This window comes from Buteo buteo, chromosome 8 (assembly GCF_964188355.1).
Source record: "Buteo buteo chromosome 8, bButBut1.hap1.1, whole genome shotgun sequence".
In the NCBI taxonomy this organism is placed as follows: Eukaryota; Metazoa; Chordata; class Aves; order Accipitriformes; family Accipitridae; genus Buteo; species Buteo buteo.
The window spans coordinates 8,944,368-8,962,787 of record NC_134178.1 but is presented as its reverse complement, the minus strand read 5'-3'; the positions used below and the strand labels follow the sequence as shown (position 1 = coordinate 8,962,787).

Sequence of the window (18,420 nt, the reverse complement as noted above, 5' to 3'; positions counted from 1 at the left end):
CTCTGGGGATGAGTAATCGCGCCAGGCTAGGGTTTGGGAGGGTGGTTTTTTTGTGTGTGTGTGTGGTGGTTTTTTTTTTCTTTTTCTTCGCTCGCTCGCTCTCTTTTTTTTTCCCCCTTGTCATCAGCTGCTGACCCACTCACTTCGAGAGCACGGCACCGACGGGTTTCTGAGAAGGGCGGCGGGAGGAGACGGGGGATGCGGCGAGCCCGGGGAAGCCCCCCCCGCCCCCCACCACCTCGGCTCCCCGCCGAGCCCTCCCGGCTCCGCACCGGCCCCGAGCACGTCGGGGCTGCGCGGGGTCCCCGCTATCCCGGCTCCCGTGCGGGGCCCCGGATGTGGTTTTGCCAGGGGAGGAGGGGACGCCCGCCCGCCCACGCCACACACACTCCGCTGCCTCGCGTGGAGGCCCGTGGGGAGGTTTCCCGGGGCAGCGAGGACACGGCGCTGCCGCGCCTCGCCCTCGGGGAGGTGTCGGGAAGCCTTTTCTACTCGGCATCTCGCCTTATCGCAGGTGGCGACGGCTCAAGGACGGGAGGGGGAAACTCCGGGGCCCCCCCCCCCGGGAACGGGGAAGCAGCGCGTAGCCCGGGGCCGTGGGCGCGCCGAGCCCCGCTGCCCGGCGGCCGGGGAGGAGCTGCGGCCGCATCCTGCCCGCGGGCCCCGGGGCGGGCGCGGCGGGGCCTTGCCCGGTGCCACGGAAGGCAGGGCCACCGCCGTGTGTGCGCCGGGAGCCGTGCCCACCCGCGGCCTCCGCGTGTGTCTGCCGGGCGGCGGGGCGCGGGGGCGGCCGCGGGGTAGGAAGCGGCCGGGGGGGGAGCGGGGGGGGGAGGAAGCAGAAGCGACTCGACACCGAACGCGGCCGCCGACAGCGGATCCTGCAGCTTGGCTGGGGGCAGGCCCGGGGGGGGGAACAGGGCATCGCCGCCTCCCCCTCCCCTTCCCCACCGCCCCGATGCCGTCGGAGGTGCTGCAGCGAAACGGCCTGGAAAGGGCAGGCTTGCTCTCGTTCTGCCTCACCCGGTGTCGGCGTGGGGTTCTCCCCGGCGCAGCTCCCTGCCCGTTTTTACCGGCAGCGAGGGGCCGGTAAGGCGGGCCGCGTTCCCCGGCTGCGACGGGGGAGGCGGGCGGGCAGGGCCGGGGATCGCCGGGGAACGGGGCGCGCTGCTAATCTCGGCGCCTGGCAGGTTTCGGTCCTCCGATTACCTGCGTGATTTGGCTTCTGAGAGGCGCGATGGGAAGCGGCTGCTGCCCTGCTTTGGGTACCGCGCCGGCGGGGACGACGACGACGACGACGACGTAGGGAGCCGAAGTGAGGACGGGGTTTTTAAATGGCATTTCTGAACGGAAAAGACTTTTATTTTCCCTTGGCTTTTTGAAGCTGCTTTCGAAATGAACATTTTCTGCGATAAGAGGTGACCGATCAGAATCGCTGGGGGGAGGTTGTAAGCAGACGTTTTGCCCCAGCTTACTGTTATCTTATCTTTCACACTTGCAGGGCGAAAAAGTGGCTTATCTTTATACCCACCCCCCTCTCGCCTTAATTGCTAAAAACACTGTGAAGTGTTAAGTACAGGACTAAAGAATCTCTCCGCGTGTCTGCCATGCGAGCGAAGGGGAGAGAAAAAAAAAAAAAGAAAAAAGATCCGATTTGAAAAATTAGGGGCTTTTCTCTGGAAAAGTACACACGTGTACGCACCGAGAGCCCCTCCCTGCCCCCGCTCCGCTGCCGCTTTGATGTTGCAGGCTCTCATTTCATATGTATGCACCCCGGCGAGCCACCCGCCGCTGCCGGGCTTCCAGCCGGGGCGCAAATCCCGCTCCGCACGCCGGCGAGCCCGGGGGCCGCGCCGCGGGGCGCGGGCGCGGAGGGGCGGCGGAGGCCTCCGCTGTCACCTCTGGGGCGGAGTGAATAACCCCAGTGTTTATGAACCCGGGCGCGGAATTGGTATTCAGCGCCGAGCCACGGCATCGTCTCCTCGCTTTTCTCTCCCCACCCCCTCCGAAACAAAACACAACACAAAAACAAAACCAGAAGGAGGACGGAGGTGATTCATCGACTGTATCCAATTATTAACATACAAGCTGTAGTCTGCACAAACACACCTTCAAACCATGGCGGTTCCCCCGGCCGCCGTATTATATTTAAACTCGGGAGCGTGGTGGCTGCCGTGCCTCCGCCGAGCCGCCGCTCGCTGCCGCTCCTCCCGGGCCGCGGCCGGGGGGCGCAGCCCGCGGCCCTGAGGGACCCCACCGGGAAAAGGGGGTGCAGCCCCCGGCTCCCCGCGCATCGCCTGCAAAGGGCGAAGCCTCAACCTCGCCCGCACCGCTCTCCGGCCGGGGACGGGGTTTTGTCTGCCTTCGGCTCCTGTCCTCTCCCCCCCCGGCGCCCTCCCCGCCGAGCCCCCCGCCGGGCTGGGGGGGAGGCGAGGAGAAGCGACAACCTCGCCGCCGCTATTTTTACTCCTCTCTAGACTTGTGCGCCGCACGCCCCCTCCCCTGCAGGGCCTTGCCTAGCGGCTGCATCTCCCCGCTGCCAGGAGCGGCCGGGGCTGCCGGCGGCCCTCTTTTCACCTTCTCCTGCCCGGCCGGCCCTCCTGCCCGCCCTACCACCACCGGCAGGTCCCGGCCCTTGCGCCTGGGGCAGCGCCCCGCTGCAGCCCGAGGGGACGGGGACGGGGCGGCGTGGGGGGGGGACACACACGGGGAACGGACGACACGGGACACAGGCGCGCCGCAAGCAGACAAAATGGCCGAGGTATGCAAGTGGGAGAGGTGGAAGGGGCAGCTCGCTGCCCTCCTCCTGCAGCGGGGCTGTCGCCCCCCCGGATTCCCCACTTCGCCAGCCCGGGGCAGGGACCGTGCTTCCAGCCCGTCCCCCCGCGGCCGCCCCGGTGGGCTCGGCGCTGCGCCTGCCCCACCGAGCTCTGCCCGGTTCCCGGGCGGCAGGCCGGGCTTCTCCGCTGGAGGCTGGCCCGGGAGGAGCGTGTGGTTGTCTGCCTGTCCTTCCCACTGTCCTGCTGTCTGCTCCGAGTGGCAAACGGGGCCCGGAGGACCGCGGGCATCTCCGCTCTTTTGCGGAGCAAAGCAAACACAAACCGGAGAGATTTGTCATTCGCCTTTATAAGAAAGATAGCGGCGCTTAGTCCGTGAACCGAGCGCGTCTCGGGCTCTTCTGGGGAGAGGGAGAGAAAATAATGGATCTCCTGTCAACAGAGTAGCCCTGAACTACGAAGTAAAATTATAGTACTTCTGCTATGCAAAACCCCCTTGATTGCACAGGGAGTTTGCGTGGTGGTGTAACAATATGCTGGCACCGTGTCAGGTCTGAAAGCGCTGCAGACCCTGTATAACGCCAATTGAGGCTTGTCTTGTTTTGTTATTCAGATTTCCACACTTCCATTAAAAACAGCCTTACAATAAGCAATGATAAAGGTCTGATTTAAGACACACTCAAGCAGGGCAATTCAGAGCTTAGGACAGTGATCTGTTATTTATAGGCTTTTCCTAGCACTCATCACCAGGCTGTCTGAGCACCTCGCTCGCATTAATTCATTTTACCTTCGCAGCGCCCGTCTCCCCTCTTGCTCATTTCCCGTGCCTGGGAGACCCGCCTGCTCCGGTTGCCGGTCGGTGTGCAGGGGAGCGGGGCGTGGAGGGGGCCGGGGGCCCGGCCTCCCCGCTCCTCCGGTTTAACCCCCCAACTTTCGGAGGTGCGCGGGCCTGGGGGGGGGGGGTGGGTGGGGGGAGGTTTCCAATTAGAGGCGGCGCTGGGAGGTAAATGAGAGCCGGCGTAAAGCCATCCCACTTGGAAGCCTCCTGCGAGAAGCCCATTCTGCCATTAACAATGGATTTGTCTTTACGAGGAGGTTAAGTACTTAGCATTATCGGAGCAGCCGTTTTTGCGAGCGCATCCTCGCCGGGCTCCGCGGCGGCAGCAGGCGCAGCCGCAGCAGCAGCAGCATCATCGCGGAGCCCCGAGCATCTGTGCGCGGAGGACACCCCCCCCCCCCGGCTCCGCTCCCGGGGAGAAAGCAGTGTGCAGCGGCCTGACCCGGGGGTCAGCTCCCTCCGGGGCTTTGGTGGTGGTGGGGAGAGGCGGCCCGGTAATCCGCCAGGCGAGAGCATGCTCTGAATTTTCCGGGGTTAGCTCGGCGGTGCCCGCCGTACCCGCGGCAGGGGAAGGCGGCGCGGCGCGCAGCCGGGCCGAGCCAGGCCGCGGGAGGAGCGAACTGAAGCCCCAATGTCTTCGCCGGGAGCCGTCAGCCTCCCGCTGCAAAGCTCGGGGACCGGGGGAACAAAAAAGGCACAGAGGCGAACAAGCGCCGGTCTGTTCCTCCCCGCCACGGAGGAAACTGCGTTCACAAAGAAAGAAAGTTTAACTACGGTTAAAAATAAAAGTGGAGCGAGTTTACCCCGAGATAACTTGAAGTCATTAGTTAAAGGAGGAAAAAAAAAACCCAAAACCAACCCAAGCCCCAACCACCCAGCCCCACGATGTAGGCTCACACATGTGATCCGGAGTTTGCAGCCCGGGGGAAGGGAAGCGGGCGAGTTTTGTGATGCGAGTGCGGGCCGATGGCACCGTGCAGCCAGACCTGTGGGGAGAGACAAAGCCCAGGTCAATGCAGCCGGGAAGCCGCGGCTGCGGCCACCTCGCCCGGAGACGCGCTAGTTCTGCTTTCCTACTGAAAGAAGCAATTTTAACGAGGTTTTCCCTAGGAAAAGGGAAAAGAAAAAAAAAACCAAGAGGCCTTTCCTCCAGCTGTGTGCCTGTAACTCACGTGTGTTCAGTCTAATAACTTTTAATGTCTAGCCCTAAAACATCTTTATAAAAAATAGCTTTACAGCGTAATAGGCCAGGTGTCCTTCTGCTTGTTATCGGAGATTAAAAAAACGTGTGGGAGCCTTTTCAGATGCGTGGCCCGCCGCACCGGGATCAAACCCGGCCGCTGCCCGGGGCTGTGTGCCCCACCGGCCGGGACGGGGGGACCGCAGCCCCGGCCGCCGCGCTCGGCGGCTCCCCGGGCTCCCCTGCGAGGAAGCCGAGCAGTGCGGCTGGAGTTTCGGGTTTCAGACGGTGGATATTTCACTTCTGCTTTGAGGCAGGCGAGTGTTGTTTTTTTTTTTTTGAGAGAGAGAGACGTAGCGAGAACCCAAAGCTCCGTGATGGCAGTTTCATGAAATGCCAAGCCTCTGACCGTGACCCTGCTGCGTGTGTCTGTGTGTGCGCACTCTGCGTCCCCCTCCCGAGCCTCTGGCAACCCCCGCGTTTTTGCCAGACGTGGCTTAGATTCTCGATTAAAAACTTCTGGGTTTTTTAAAAATTTTTTTTTGGAAGGGGGGGCGCTTTGGTAGGGACCACTTTCGGGAACTCCTGCTTTTCCATCTTCGGAGATAAGCAGCAGCGGCGGCAAGCAGGCAGGCAGTCCCGGCAGTCCTGCTCTGCCGCTGAATCCTCACCGCCCTGCTCGCTGCTTGTGCGCTCTCAGCGAGGAAAAAGCTTTTGCAGCTCGCAGCGTCTCCGCAGCCTTTTCGCGCAGGGTCTTGGACGTGGCGATTAAAAATCCCCCCCCCCCCCCCGCCCGCCCCCCGCCTCCCCCGGGGCGAACTGTCCGCGTTAATCGCCTGGCGTTTGGCTGGCAGTCGCTCCCACACGGAGCGGCGGCGAGAAGGGCTCGATGCGGCGCCGGCTGCGCTGAGGTGGCAAAACTCCCGCTTCCCCGGGAAGGCGCCGGGAGGTGCGGGGGAGCTGCGGGACCGAGGGCCCGCCTGGCCCTGAAGCCGGGACCGCCCCGGGGCTGCCCCGGGTGCCTCCGCGCCGCGGGCTCCGCGGGACCGAACCTGGAAGTATCGGCGGGGATGGGCGTTACGAACGTGAAATTTACGAGTCGAGCTCGCCGAGCCAAAAGTTGCCTTGCCAAAGTAAATAGATGCAGCCGATAACTACCAACCCGGAGATTAAAGGGCTCCACAACCCGGGCAGAAATCTTAAAGCAGCCGTAGAAATGCCAGCGAGGGAAACGACGCTTCAGTCGCCACCCCACCCCGGGTTGCCACACCGCTCACACGCGGAAAAAAAAACGCGTTAAGGGCTGCCAAAGCCGGATCAGGCGAAAACGCGCTTTAATAAGGTTCCCCCCCCGCCCCCCCGCCCCGCGCAATGCAGACGTTGACAAACGAGTGGCTTTTTTTTCCATCCCGATATTCGGAGCTCGGAGAAGCGGACCGGGGGGGAAGCGCGGAAATCAACGCGGCCGAGCCGCGGACCACGCGAAGTTGGGGGCGGCGGGTGGGACCAGAGCGGGGCCCCGGGGCCGGGGTGGGGTGGGGGGACACGAACCCTTCCACGAGTGGGAAGCTGCGGACGAAAGGGTCCGTGCGCGCTGTGACCCCTGCGGGGGGTCAGGACGGCTGCGAGCTCTCGGCGGGTCCCGGGGCGGCGGGGATGCCCTTGCGCGACGGGGGGGGAACCCGGAGCCAGCGGGTCTGGGTGGGGGCGCGGGCTGCACCGCCCGGGGGGGGGGACACACGACACGACACCCGGACCCCGTCCGCCCCGGTGCGGCGGAGCGCGCTGGGGAAAGCGGGGCGGGAGGGCCGGGGGCGTCCGTCGGAGGGGCCGGGGGCGAGCGGGGCGGCTGGGGGGGGGGGGGGGGGGAATGGCAGCGCGGCGCGACCCGCCGCGGAGCCTCGCAGCGATGTCTGGCAGCGCCGCCGCCGCCGGGGTTTTTGACAGCTTGGCGGAGCGGAGTGAGCGGAGCTTTATGGTAATTGCGGTTCTCCACTGGCCTTCTGGGTAGCGAGCGAGGGGAGTATCGGCGGGGCGGGGGGGGGAGTTGGGGGGGGGTGGCTTTCCTCTCCCTGCCGGCCGGGGGAACGCGGAGTCCCCCCCCGGGGCGCCGCAGCTTGGCAGCGACCTGTGCCAGCCGGGGGGCGGGGGGGGGGGGAGAGCAGGCGAGGCGAGGGGCCGGCGGCGCGGCGGGGGGGGGGTAAATCAATTAGTCAGGGCAAGGTGGGGGGGGGGGAGGTGGAAGCGGGCGAGCGGCCGGGCGAGCCCTGCCTGGGCAGGGAAACGCAGCCAGGGGAGGGGGAAACTTGCAGAGGGAAAAAGCGGTGGCGGCGCTGCTGCTGCTGCTGCTGCCGCCGCTGCTGCTGGCGGCGGCTCCCTCGGTGCAGCGCCTGCCCGGGGGGAGGGGAAGGGAGGGGAGGCGGCGGCTGGAGGAGGAGGAGGAGGAGGAGGAGGAGGAGGAGGAGGGAGAGAGGGAGGGGGGATGCGAGGGGAGCGCAGCGTGCAGCAGACGGAGCCCGGTCTCCCAGCGGCAAGGTGAGGAAGAGCGGCTTTCCCGGCGGACTAAAGAGGGGAGGGGGGGGGGAGAGAGGAAGAAAAAGAGAGAGAGAGAGAGGAGGAGAAGAGGAGGAGGAGAATTAAATCCCCAGCCACACACACACAAAGCCGCGGCGGCCAGGGCACGGGAGACGGCGGCGCGGGCGAGATGTGGGGAGCGCCGCGCTCGCCAGCGCAGGAACTTCGCCCGGAGCAAGCCAGCAACATGGCGCTGCCAAACCAGAGCCGGCAGCCGGAATGAGCATCGCGGGCTGCCGCTCCCGCTCCCGCCGCTGAGCCCAAGCCGAGCCGAGAACCAAAGCCCTTCCCGCGGGCACCTGCCCCGTCGGCGCAGGCGGCGGCCACGCTCCTGCCCCCCCCTTCCCCTCCCGCCCCCCCCCCCCCCGCAGCTCCCTGCCTTCCCGCACCCCTTCCCCGGCCCGCCCGCGCCGGGGCAAGCCGCGGCACACGCACCCACGGAGAGGGGGGAGGAGGGGGGGGGGAATCGGGAAACTTTTTTCGCCTCTTCCCCCCCCGCCACCCCTCCGGCCCCCGACGGGGCTGCCCTTCCCGGGAGAGCAGCAGGGCGAGGCGACGGTGTGGGGGACCCGCGCACGCCGCAGCCCCGCGGCGCGGCAGGAAGGTCAGTGCTCCGTTCCGCGAACAGCTCCCGTACGGAAGCGCCGCCGCCGCCGCCGGGTCCCGCGGTGACGGGGCGGCCGCGGGGCTCCCCTCGCCCCGCCGCGGGGACGGCAGCGCAGCGGCGGCGGCGCCGCGGCCGAAAGTTAGGGCGCGGGGCAGCGGGGGGGGGGGGGGGCGGCAGGGGGGGGAGAGGGGGGTCTCCCGGTGCGCCTCCGGGGCTGCGGTGGCGGAGGGGAAGTTTGGAGGCAGTTGGTTGGGAAGATGCCCGTTTGGGGCGGCGGAGCGGGGTGTGGGGGGGTGGAAGGTGGCGGTCGCTCTGTCGGCTCCGGTGCGCTTGTGTGTGGGGGGGTGGTGGTGGTGTTCCCGTCGTCTCGCACTTTGCGATCGGGAAAGCTGCGGGGCAAGCGGCGGTGCGGGGGTTCCCGGTGGCCGGGGCGAGCGAGGAGCGGCGCTACCCACCCGCGGGGAAAGGAACGGCTCCCGCGGCGGCCGAGCCGGGCGGTGCGGGGGCAGCGGGCAGGTGAGCGGGGGGGAGAGCCCGCTGCGGGCTGCCTTCTCCTCGCCGGGAGAACCCGGGGAAGCGCTCTGCGCCCCCCCTCAACCCCAACACCCCCCCCCGGTTCCCTCCGCCCCGGCGGGGCGGGCGCCGCCGCGCACGTGGGGCAGGGCGGCCCGGGGCTTTCCCGTGCGCGGAGCTTTGCTGGCGTGAGGTCCGGCGTGACACGGGAAGTTTAGTCAGCCCTAAAATGTAGTTTGGAGTTGGGGAGGACGAGCCGGAGGGAGGCTCGGGGCTTGCCATCAAAGGGCCGGCCGGAGGGGGGGACGGCCAGGCAGGGAGGCAGCGGAGGCTGCTTTGTGAAGCCGGGGCCAAGTGGGGCGGCTCTGCGCAGCATATGAGGCATGCATTTGATGTTCGCGGAGCGAGTCCGGGGGCGAGGGCTGCGGAGCGTTCACGTTCCTCTTTCTTTCTCGATGTGTGTGTGTTGTGTGTGGTGTTTTTTTTTTTTTTTTTTCTCTCCCCCCTTTCCTCCCTCTCCCTCGTTTCCGCGATGTCTGTCGGATCCCGGGTTTGGTGATCGCGGAGGGGGCGAGGGGGGAGGCGAAGAGCACCTCCCCCTCTCCCCCGACCCAAAAAAAAAAAAAAAAAAAAAAAAGCGGCCCGACCGCGGTGAGCGATGTAAAAACTGACAAAGTGTGGGGACTGGCTTTAATGGTATCGCCTCGGAGCTCCTCGCAGCATTAATTCCCACTAATGAATCTTTTCCAGAAACTCCGTTCATTGCTTTCATCTGCTCTTTGGAGCCTGCAGCTTTTGTATTCCTGTTTGTATTAAAAAAAGGGGGGGGGGGCGGGGGGAGCCCAGCCCGCACCACGTAGCCCCGTAGCAAAGCCCGGATTTTCCAAAGGTTTCTATTAACTTTTTGTTTTTTTTTCCCTCTCCCTTTCCCGCTTCCTCCCCGTGGCCCTACCGCGGGGGGCGGCCGGGGAGAGCCGTACCCCGCCAGGGCCGCTTGGGAACAAAGCTGAGGGCGAGAGCGGGCGGGCGGTGCGGGGGTCTCGGCCCCCGGGGGCAGCTCCCGCCGGTGGTTCCGCCGCCCCCTCCCCGCAGGTCCCGCCGTACCGCTTCCTCCTGCCGCCGCTCTCGCCTACTTTCGTCCCCCAGACGCCGGTGCTTGCCTGTCGGTCTGGAGCCCGGTGCCGTCGCGCTTGCGACACACCGATGCGTTTCCTTTCGGTTCTGCTGTCGGAGCCGCTGGGTGGTTTTTTTTTTCTTTTTTTTTTTTTTCTTCTTTTTTTTTTTTTCCTTCCCGAGAGGTAGCCAGCGCAGCGCTCACCCTAATTGCTTTTAGGAGGATTAGGAGCAAATTCCTCTCCCCCCCCCCCCGCCTCCCCCGCCGCCTCCCCCCCCCCCTCCCCGGGTTGCCTTCGCGCGCCGGGGTTGCAGTTTATCCCTGGTGCAGTTCTTTGAATTGCTGTCACAAATAGGTGACTCAGAGTTAATTAGGAAGTATGCACCGGATCAATGGGCTGCACAGCTCATTAGTTATTCCCCAGCCTTTTGCAGCGTTGGACCTCCGGCTCCTCGCCTCGTATACCTCTTTAATACGCAACCCGGAGGGCTGGCAGGGACCAGGGAGCACTTCGGGTGAGGGGGGCTGGGTGCGAAGGGGCGTGATGAATACGGACATTGAAGTTTCCAGGTTGGGAGGTTGCGTGTAGACGAGCGGACGGGTCCCCTTTTAGTGTGTCCGTCCCCCGTCCCCCCCCCGCAGCCCCTCCCGCCCCGGTTATCAAACCTGCCTCCCCGCACGGGCGTGGTGGGCTCTCACCCACCCCGAGGTCGGAGGGACTAGCCCGGAATGTTACCAAAAACAAACAGGCACCAAAAAAAAAAAAAAAAAAAAAAAAAAAGTGTGTGTGTGTTTATTGGAGCGTACGCTGAGAGAGCAGACAAAATCTCATTTGTCAGGCATGAAGGTGGGCTGTGTGGCAGGCTATAAATATACCGGGGAGGATTGTATCGCGGTCACTTTTCTGTTCTTCGCCATTTCTAAGGTGAGTGGCGGAGGCTGAGGGACCGGGCAGGGGCTTCTCCTGGTATTGTTTGTCCGTCTGTGATAGATCGGTCTAGACAGCCGCTCAGGCTCCCTGCGAGCTCAGGAACCGGAGCCTGAAAGGGAGAGTGGGGGAGTCGGAGAGGAAAAGGTCACCGCGATATTTTTTTCTTTTTTTTTCCTCTTTTTTCTTTCTTTTTTTTTTTTTTTTTTTTTGGTGGCAATAGTTGTTAACCCTTAAAGCCGAGAGGGGATCGGGGCCGGCTGCTCTGGCCTGGAAGGATGCGGGAGCAGCAGCGGTTGCAGGGATGCTGCCGGAGCGGGGGGGACGGGGCAAGCGTGCTTCAGGCCCCCGGCGCTGCCCCGTCCGTTTAATGGTTTTATAAGAGCTGTTTCCCACAACAGGAAAAGAGTTCATGAGGCGAGCGCCAGATTATTTTGTTCCCAGGAGTCTCCTCTCTCTGGAAACTCTGAGGAGCGCTTGGAACTGGGGTCGGGTGGCCGTGGGGCCGGGGAAGCCACCGCAGCCCCTTGGGCTCGGGGGCGGCAGGACCCCGGGAGTGGCCAGGCGGGCAAGCCCCGGCAGCGGGGTGTCCCCGGCAGCTCTCTGCCTCCCCCGGCCCCACCGTGCCCCCCGCCTGCCCCATTCCCGTGGGTTGATGATGGAAAGCCCGCGGTGGAGGTTCCCAGCCCCGTGGGGGGGAGCGAGTTTCCGTGGCCGCCTTCGGGTGCCGTCAACTTCTCCCCCGGCGGCAGCTCGACGCCCTTCGCCCCACGGGGCTGCGTGTGCGCTCACAGCGCGGGGCAGCCCTTGGCACGTGTCTGTGCAGGCAGAAGCCGGGCGTACCTGCCTCGGGGCGTTTGGAAGCCCACGGGGGGCTCGCACGCCTCGTGGAGCGCAAGGGGCAGGCGGAGAGCAGGGTCTGCGTTGGGGCTTGGGTGGGTCGGGGGTTATTTGCAGCTCCTGCGTGCGTGTGTGTGTGTGTGTGTGCTTCCTTTTGTACGGAGACATCCTCGGTGGATGAGATGCGATCGTGGCGTGCAAGCCCGGGCGGTACAGATTAAAAGCAGTTAAGGCTTTAGAGCGATAGATAAAAGCTGGTTTTGTTGGATTCGCCTGCAGCGCAGACCATTCCCATTCCTCTTTGTCTGAGCCCTGGTTCCGGGCGCTACAGCCTTATTGGAAATGCTCCCGAGCAGTCCGCGCAGCCAGGGCAGCAGGCAGCTCAGCGCTTATTTACACGTCACATCTAAATACATCTCTAATTAGATAGAAGCAACGCCGGAAATGGCAGATTTGTTGCATATCTAATAGAGACCAGTGCAAACAGACTCAGCAGGGTTTCCTTCTCTTCTCCCCCCCCCCCCCCCAAAAGACCAGGAAGACCAAGCGAGTAATCTGAGACCGAATGGCAATGACTTCTCCCATTTGAGTGCGTTATGAACCACATTGGCGAATGTCTCTATTCTAATATTTAAAGCAATACTTAGGATGTGTGAACTGAATGCCCAAATATGGACTGGGTCTTGAAACAATACTGGTGCCTTGGCTTTATTCCTGCGCTGGTGGACAATCCAGGCTCCGTGTCACGCACTGTATCTGCCTTTACCAGGCTGTGCCGAGAGCTGCAGCTTTTGAGGCCGTTCGAAACTGTTGTCCCTGTGCCCTCTTCTTCCCCCGCCCCATGATAATTCACTTTTTTTAAGGCTGATAAAGAAGCCAGGGTCCCCTAACAGGGATGCCGGCGGCAAGGCGACTGAGCTCCGGGGGCTCCTGTACAGTCCGCGCGAGCGAACTTTGTGGATCTGTGCAGCTGCGAGACCGCACAAAGTTGTTGACATGCTTTCGGGTCTCCGTTTGCGGAGAAAATGGACCCGGGCCACCACAGCCCAAAATAATGAGTGCTGCGCATACCAAAGTAGTCTTAGCAATCTGTGGCTGTCGTTTAAAAGGTCTCTCAACTTTGACCGGTGAGCGGCCCCTGCAAAGACGAGCGAAAGGCCTGCTCCAGCTCAGGTCATAGCTCTGGCAGCCACATTGCCCCGGGAGTAAACGTGGCTCGGAGTAAATTCGCCCTCGGCACGGAGGGGAAGCGGGCTCCGATTTCTGCGCGTCTCGACAAAGGCGTGGGCTCTCGCCGGGACCCTGCAGCCTAGTTGGGTTGCACAGGCGATAGGCGATACGCTATCGTTCCCCCGAACACCGCGATAGATCACGTTTTAGCGCGGGCTTGGAAAGAGCGGCGCGAAGCCGAGCCGAGTACTCCCTCCTTAGGCTGGCGTCGCTTCAGGAAGAATTGATGGCCGGAGCGGGCCTGCTCCCTTCTTCCTTGGTTTTGCGATAAGCGGAGCTGGCTGGGGATTGCCGGGCTAACCCCTGCTCGCTACGCCGAGCGGCTCCGGCTGCCTGCGTGCGTGCGGGAGGCAGAGCGGAGGCCCGGGCTGCAGGCAGGGGGAGTTCCCTTGGCCGTGAGCAGCTCCCGTTAATCCTCGTGTCCTTTCGGGGAACCGGCTTACGGCAGTCGCTGCTCCGGAGAGACCTTTCCCTCCGATCCGACCCGCTCGGGTCCCGAGGCTGCGGTGGGCAGGGGTGTCTCGTGTGTGTCCCCCCTGCCCCGGGGGAGCGCGTCTCTCGTGGGAGGGTTTTCCGGAGCGGGCGGGCAGCGCTCCTTTGAATGGCCGGGCAGACGAGGTGGGGACGGAAAGGAGGAGGCCGAGAACTCGTTGCAAATGCGGATTTAGGAAAGTTCTGCTGCTTTCCAGCAGGGAATTCATTTTTCCTTGTTTGCTGGACAGCAGTTCTTGGCCGAGCAGAGATTTTTTTTTTTCCCTTCCTCTCTTCCACTGCTGGAAAAGTTAGCGAGTGAGAGCACGCTTCAGTACCTGCCCGCCTGTTCTCCTAAACTGTCGTCTGAATTATTTGGGACTCTCCCTCCACACGCAAGTGCTCCTTGCACCCCAAACCTACCTCGTGAGCTAATGGATTCGGTGCTGTGTGATTAGACATGCAAGGAAGTCCGCTTGGAGAAGATCCTGACAGCATGAAATATAATTTGTGATCTGAAAGACAGTTTCCAGTATAATCTCATTATGCACCACAGACTCCCGGTGTTATTTTGTAGAAGGCGGACAATGATCAATTTACATTGACCTGGGGCTGGGCGAGCTTTTAGATGGTAATTGCCATATTGATTTGCATGCAAAAAGACGACCTGCTAAAATTAAAGACCGGAAGCTAAATTAAACTAAATTTATTGTCTAGGTGCAAACTAAAAGACTTGTTAAAGTCTACGGTAGACTTGGAAAGCTACGAAATTCAGAGAAAAATGATTCTCGTCCCGATCGCTCCAGAAAATGAATCTAGATGGTGGAGACCGGGGCTGCAAAGACCCCATTGTGAGCGGAGGCACACAAGCCGGGGCTGTTCCGTGTAAGCCCCGACTCTCTAAACAATCGGAGAATAAAATATCTCCTCTGTCCAATGAAAATCTCGGCCTGAATGTTGGGATTGTCGTGCAAAGGAAAACAAAGCTTTATTTGGATAAGACAATTAAAGTGGAAAGCGCAGAATCCACCAGCCACACTGGGAATGGCTCGTATAAAGAGCCGAGTGTGTTCAATAGAGCGCTGGGGAAAGGGGGAGGCTCGGGGCTGCGCTCCGCGGCCGAGCCCGCACCGGGAAAGCCTGGCATTGTGCTTCCTCTGCCTGCTCCTCGGCCAGGAGGGGCGAGAACGCTCCCAGCCAAACACGCTCTCCTTTCCGCGGCTCCCGCTGCCCTCGAAGCAATCTCCCATGGCCGGGAGCTGCAGCCCCGCGGCGGGGTCGTTCCCCGTGCACCTCCGTACGGCCCGCGGTGGGTTGCAGTACGCCGGCGCTGCCAGCCTGCCCGTTCTTTCTCAGAGCGTGCTTTGCTTTTCCTTTTCAGCTGGAGTAGCGCTTGCTCTTACCCCAGGTGTTCATTTAAAGCTCGGGAATACCTCACCTAGGGGCCTTGTGCGTCTTTCAGTATTTGCATATTACAAAACATTCGGGCCTGTATCCTCAGTTATAAAAGTCAGATCTCCTCCTCCACGGGATTATCAGAGTGGCTTGTGCCTGGCACGGTCGACAGCAGAGAGAAGCACGCCCGTACTTCCACGGGCAGCAGACCCCACGCCTGGGGCAGCCCGACGGCTGTCCCTGTGCTGACGTGGAGCGGGTGCTGTGGGGCTGCCTGTCCCTCGCCCGCTGCTGCGTTTCCCCCGCGCTCCCCAGGAGCGGGGCGGCATTGCAGCCGGGGGTCTCTTGGAGAGGGAGGGAGAGCTTGCCGGGGCTCATTTAGCCACGGCGGGAGTATGGCATTTGCGCATGGTGGCAGGTAGGGACAGAGAAGTGAAATCAAAGCTGGAGGGGCGTATTCTCGGCTCTCCTTGAAATTCAGAGAGAACTTGCTAATGGCACGAGAAGGGATGGGCTGAGCTCCTCTTCTTTCTAAGTGTAAATTCCCTCCCTGAGCCAAACTTTCTCCGTGTGAAAGCCCCTGGCTATGGAGAGATCCTACAGGGATCCCTGATCCCTGAGCAATCCCCTTTGCTTCCACGCCCCGGCGTGCTGGGTTGTGCTCTAAGCCTCTCTGGCTTGCCCACAGCGGTAGGAGGCTGAGCTGGGCGTTGGGGGAAGCCCTTCCCACAGGCTGCGGTCCCCCCTCGGCTTACCTTGCTGCGGCCTGGTCCTGCTCCCCGTGCGGTGTTTTCCTTTCCTCCCGTTTCAGTAGTCAAGCACAAAGTGGATTAGCAAAGCCCCGTGCAGAATTAAGCAGCCCGGTGCGAAGTTATGCCGAGCTCCGCCTGGAGGACTCGCCTGCCTTCCCCCCCCCGCAGACCTCCCGTGCCGTGCCGTGCTTTGCCGTGCCAGGGCAGCCCAGGGCCAGCGGGCAGGGCTGGATGCTTCCCGGGCTCTCCGTGCCACAGTGGGCGAGGAGAAAAATAGCTCCGGCTAAAGTTGCGAGCGGCAGGGGAAGCCGGAACAATACTTCCAAGCAGGAAGTGATCTCCCGGGGTAAACGTTTTAATGGAAGTGTAACCTGGCATTGCACAAAAACCCAACCCAGGGCGGCTGCTGCCAGCTGGGGAGGATGCAGGGCTGGCGGAGATGCGTGGGAGGCCGTGCCGTGCCGTGCCGTGCCAGGGGCGCCCACGGCGGAGCCGTGCGTGCGGAGCCGGGGGCGGCTGCGACGCGGCCTGCCCTGAGCAGGCGGCTGAAGGTTGTCTTATTTTAGCTACAGAAATATCTCTCTAGATCCGTTACTGCGAGATCTCGTTTGCAATAAACTGTATTGGCTCTCCTCTTTATACAAATTGCTGGTATGAAAGAAAACCCAGCCTATATGCATGGAGGCAGGCATGAGCTAGTGAGATCAGGTTTCCTACTGAGCTCCCGGAGGAGAAGTCAGCATTTGATTGAAGCTACACTTGGTTCTTGGTTCCCAGGGGACAGCAGCCCTGAAACACGAGAGCCCTCCCTCCTTTTTTTCCCCCTTCTCTCTCTTCTTCCTCTAAAAGCCTTTGTGCTGAAAGAGCCTCAGTAGGCACGAATCGCCGGTCTCTCACAAGAGTGTGTTGCAGCCTTTGCTGACATTGTTTTGTTAGCAGTGATTTTTACCAGGCCAGCAGATTTCTAGCTACGTATAGGCAATGAATAGTCGATGATACTGACCTGCGAGTACGTACTGGCATCATTTGTCGGTGAATCCGATTCGGAAGTCAATTGGAGATGTATCACGTTGGTGCGAAGCACCTTACCTGCCTGGGGAGCGCTGCCCTTTGGCAGGAGTCAGGCTGAGATGGAGATGGGCTTCCAATAAAACCTAAAACCAGCTCTTTTCCCTTGCTGGTGCCTGCTCCCAAACTGCATATAAGCGCCTAGAAAGTGCGCTTCCAGCTCCCGTGGCCTCTTCGAGAGTTTGTGCGGTACACAAATTTCAGAGACGGTGGCCGTGTCGTGGTTTTCCCTTAGAGATGCACGATCTGGGCAATGCTAGCAGTCAAACTGGGCGAGGAAAGGTTTCCGCGAGTGGATTTACTTCTCCCTCGCTTCCGTTCAGTAAATTCCACCTCTCCTCTAACTTTGCCGCTGATGCAAAAATAAGCAAGGCCAGGGAAGGAGGTACGGGGATTTACACTCCAATTCCAGCTGTGCCCAACAAAAGGCCCGCCGAGAGCGCGCAGCACCACTCCTTTGCTGCCAGGTGGTTGTACCGCGAGCGAAGTTGCGCTCGCGTTTTAGGTTATTGGGGTTTTTCGTTCTTTTCTTTTTTTTTTTTTCCTTACGAGAAGGGCTGAAGGTGGAAACGCGTCTCCGCCGGGCCGGGCCGGGGTCATCGCCCGGGGCAAGGCCGGCGGGGACGGAGGGGGGACCCCTCGGCCCGAGGTTTGCTGCCATCGCGGTGCGAGGCGGCGGGGCAGGGGGTGCGGGGGGGGCGCGGAGCCCGGCCTTACCGGGGAAGGGCTGCTCGGGGGCGCGCCTCGCCGCGGGGGCGAGCTCGCCGTGTGCCGCCGCGCAGCTGCAGGCGCGGCTTTCCCCGCGGCGGCGGGGCTTCCCCTCGCCCTTCCCAAAAGCCAAACCGAGAGCGGCGCTCGACTTCTCATAAAGGCTTTTCGGCGGGGAGGGCGGGTTGGAAACCCCTCTCCGCTGTTGGGGGGGGGGGGACAGAGGCCAGCAGCGCTCGGGACCCCGCTGGTGGGAGGCAGCCCCCGGGCCCGGCCCCGGCCCGCAGAAGCCCCCCCCGGGGGCAGCGCGGCTCCGCCTGACCAGCCGCCGGGAACAAGCACGTTTCTGGCCCCGGGGCGGGGGAGGTGGGGTAGAGGGTGTTCCTTGTTTCGAGTAAACCAGCTGCAGTAGTTGATGGTAAAGCAATGAAGGCAGACACAATGCTGCTGTTGTTGGTTTGATCTCTAACTGGGGATTGTTAGTCTGGATTTAACTCGGTGGCGGGGGGGGGGGTGGTGGTGGTGGTAAGGCGAAGGCTGTTTACAGCCAGTGCAAATAATGTGACAGCTGTTGGAGCGCGAAGAGCCCGCGCCTCGCCGGCACTCGTACACAAAAGCTCTCGCTGCGGCCGGAGCAGCCCCCGGGGCCGCCCCGTCGCTGCCGGAGACACCGCCCGCCGTTGCGGGGCCCGCCGGGCATCCCGGGCGGCGGCGGGGCGCCGAGCACTCGCTCCCCTGCCGCCGCCGCCGGCGTCGCTTAAGCGAACGGCGGTAGGCGGGGAGAAGCCGTCCCCGTCCCCCGTCCCCCCCCCCCCCCGCTTCTCTCCTCCTCCGGCTTGATTTACAAGCGCAGGGAGGCTGCGGGAGGAGCGGCCCGCTCCGGGCCCGACCCCGGCAGAGGCTTCGGCGCTGGGAAAAACCTTTCCCGGCGCCGGGTTTGAGCCGGCCCCCGGGGGGACTTTGCGGGAGAGGCGGGCCAAGCGTCCCGGGAACCCCGCGGGAGGAGAGGGCAGCCCCGCTCGGAGCCGGTGCTGGCGTGGGGCAGGGCAGGGTGCGGTGGCGGTGCGTGTTCGCCCCCCCGAGCACGTGTTGGCGGAGGAGAAGTTGTTCTCTCTCGGGATGGCAGCACGCAAGCCCCGATCACCTGGACGTGCAGGCAGCCCTGGAGTAGGTCCGCGGTGAAAAGCTCCTCCTGCGTAAATAGCCCGAGCGGCTGTTTTCTCCTCAAAGCCTAAGCCCCTCGGTTTGCCTTTTGAGCATAGGATATAAAATGCTGCCTGTTCTTGAAGTTTGCGCCAGTACCCAAAGTGATCTCCCGGCCCTTTCAGAAGAGCCTCTGGAAAGTCGAGGGAACTCAGAGAACTGGGTTCCGGCCTATATTTGTACCTGACATAGTTTTGCTACCTACGAGAATCGCTGTGTTTTATA

General features: G+C 62.7%; 1 protein-coding gene across 6 annotated transcripts in view; it reads left to right on the top strand.

Moving 5' to 3' along the window:
* Positions 1 to 7,264: 7,264 nt before the first annotated feature.
* BCOR (BCL6 corepressor) overlaps positions 7,265 to 18,420 on the top strand; it is a 58,420-nt gene continuing 47,264 nt past the window's right edge. For 2 of the 6 annotated variants that reach the window (XM_075033565.1, XM_075033564.1), the window contains exon 1: positions 7,266 to 7,327. The gene's annotated coding sequence lies outside the window, so the exon portion shown is untranslated. Of the gene's footprint in view, positions 7,328 to 7,813; positions 7,971 to 18,420 lie in introns of those variants that run through there. The other 4 variants (XM_075033563.1, XM_075033561.1, XM_075033566.1 and 1 more) reach the window with 3 other exon arrangements.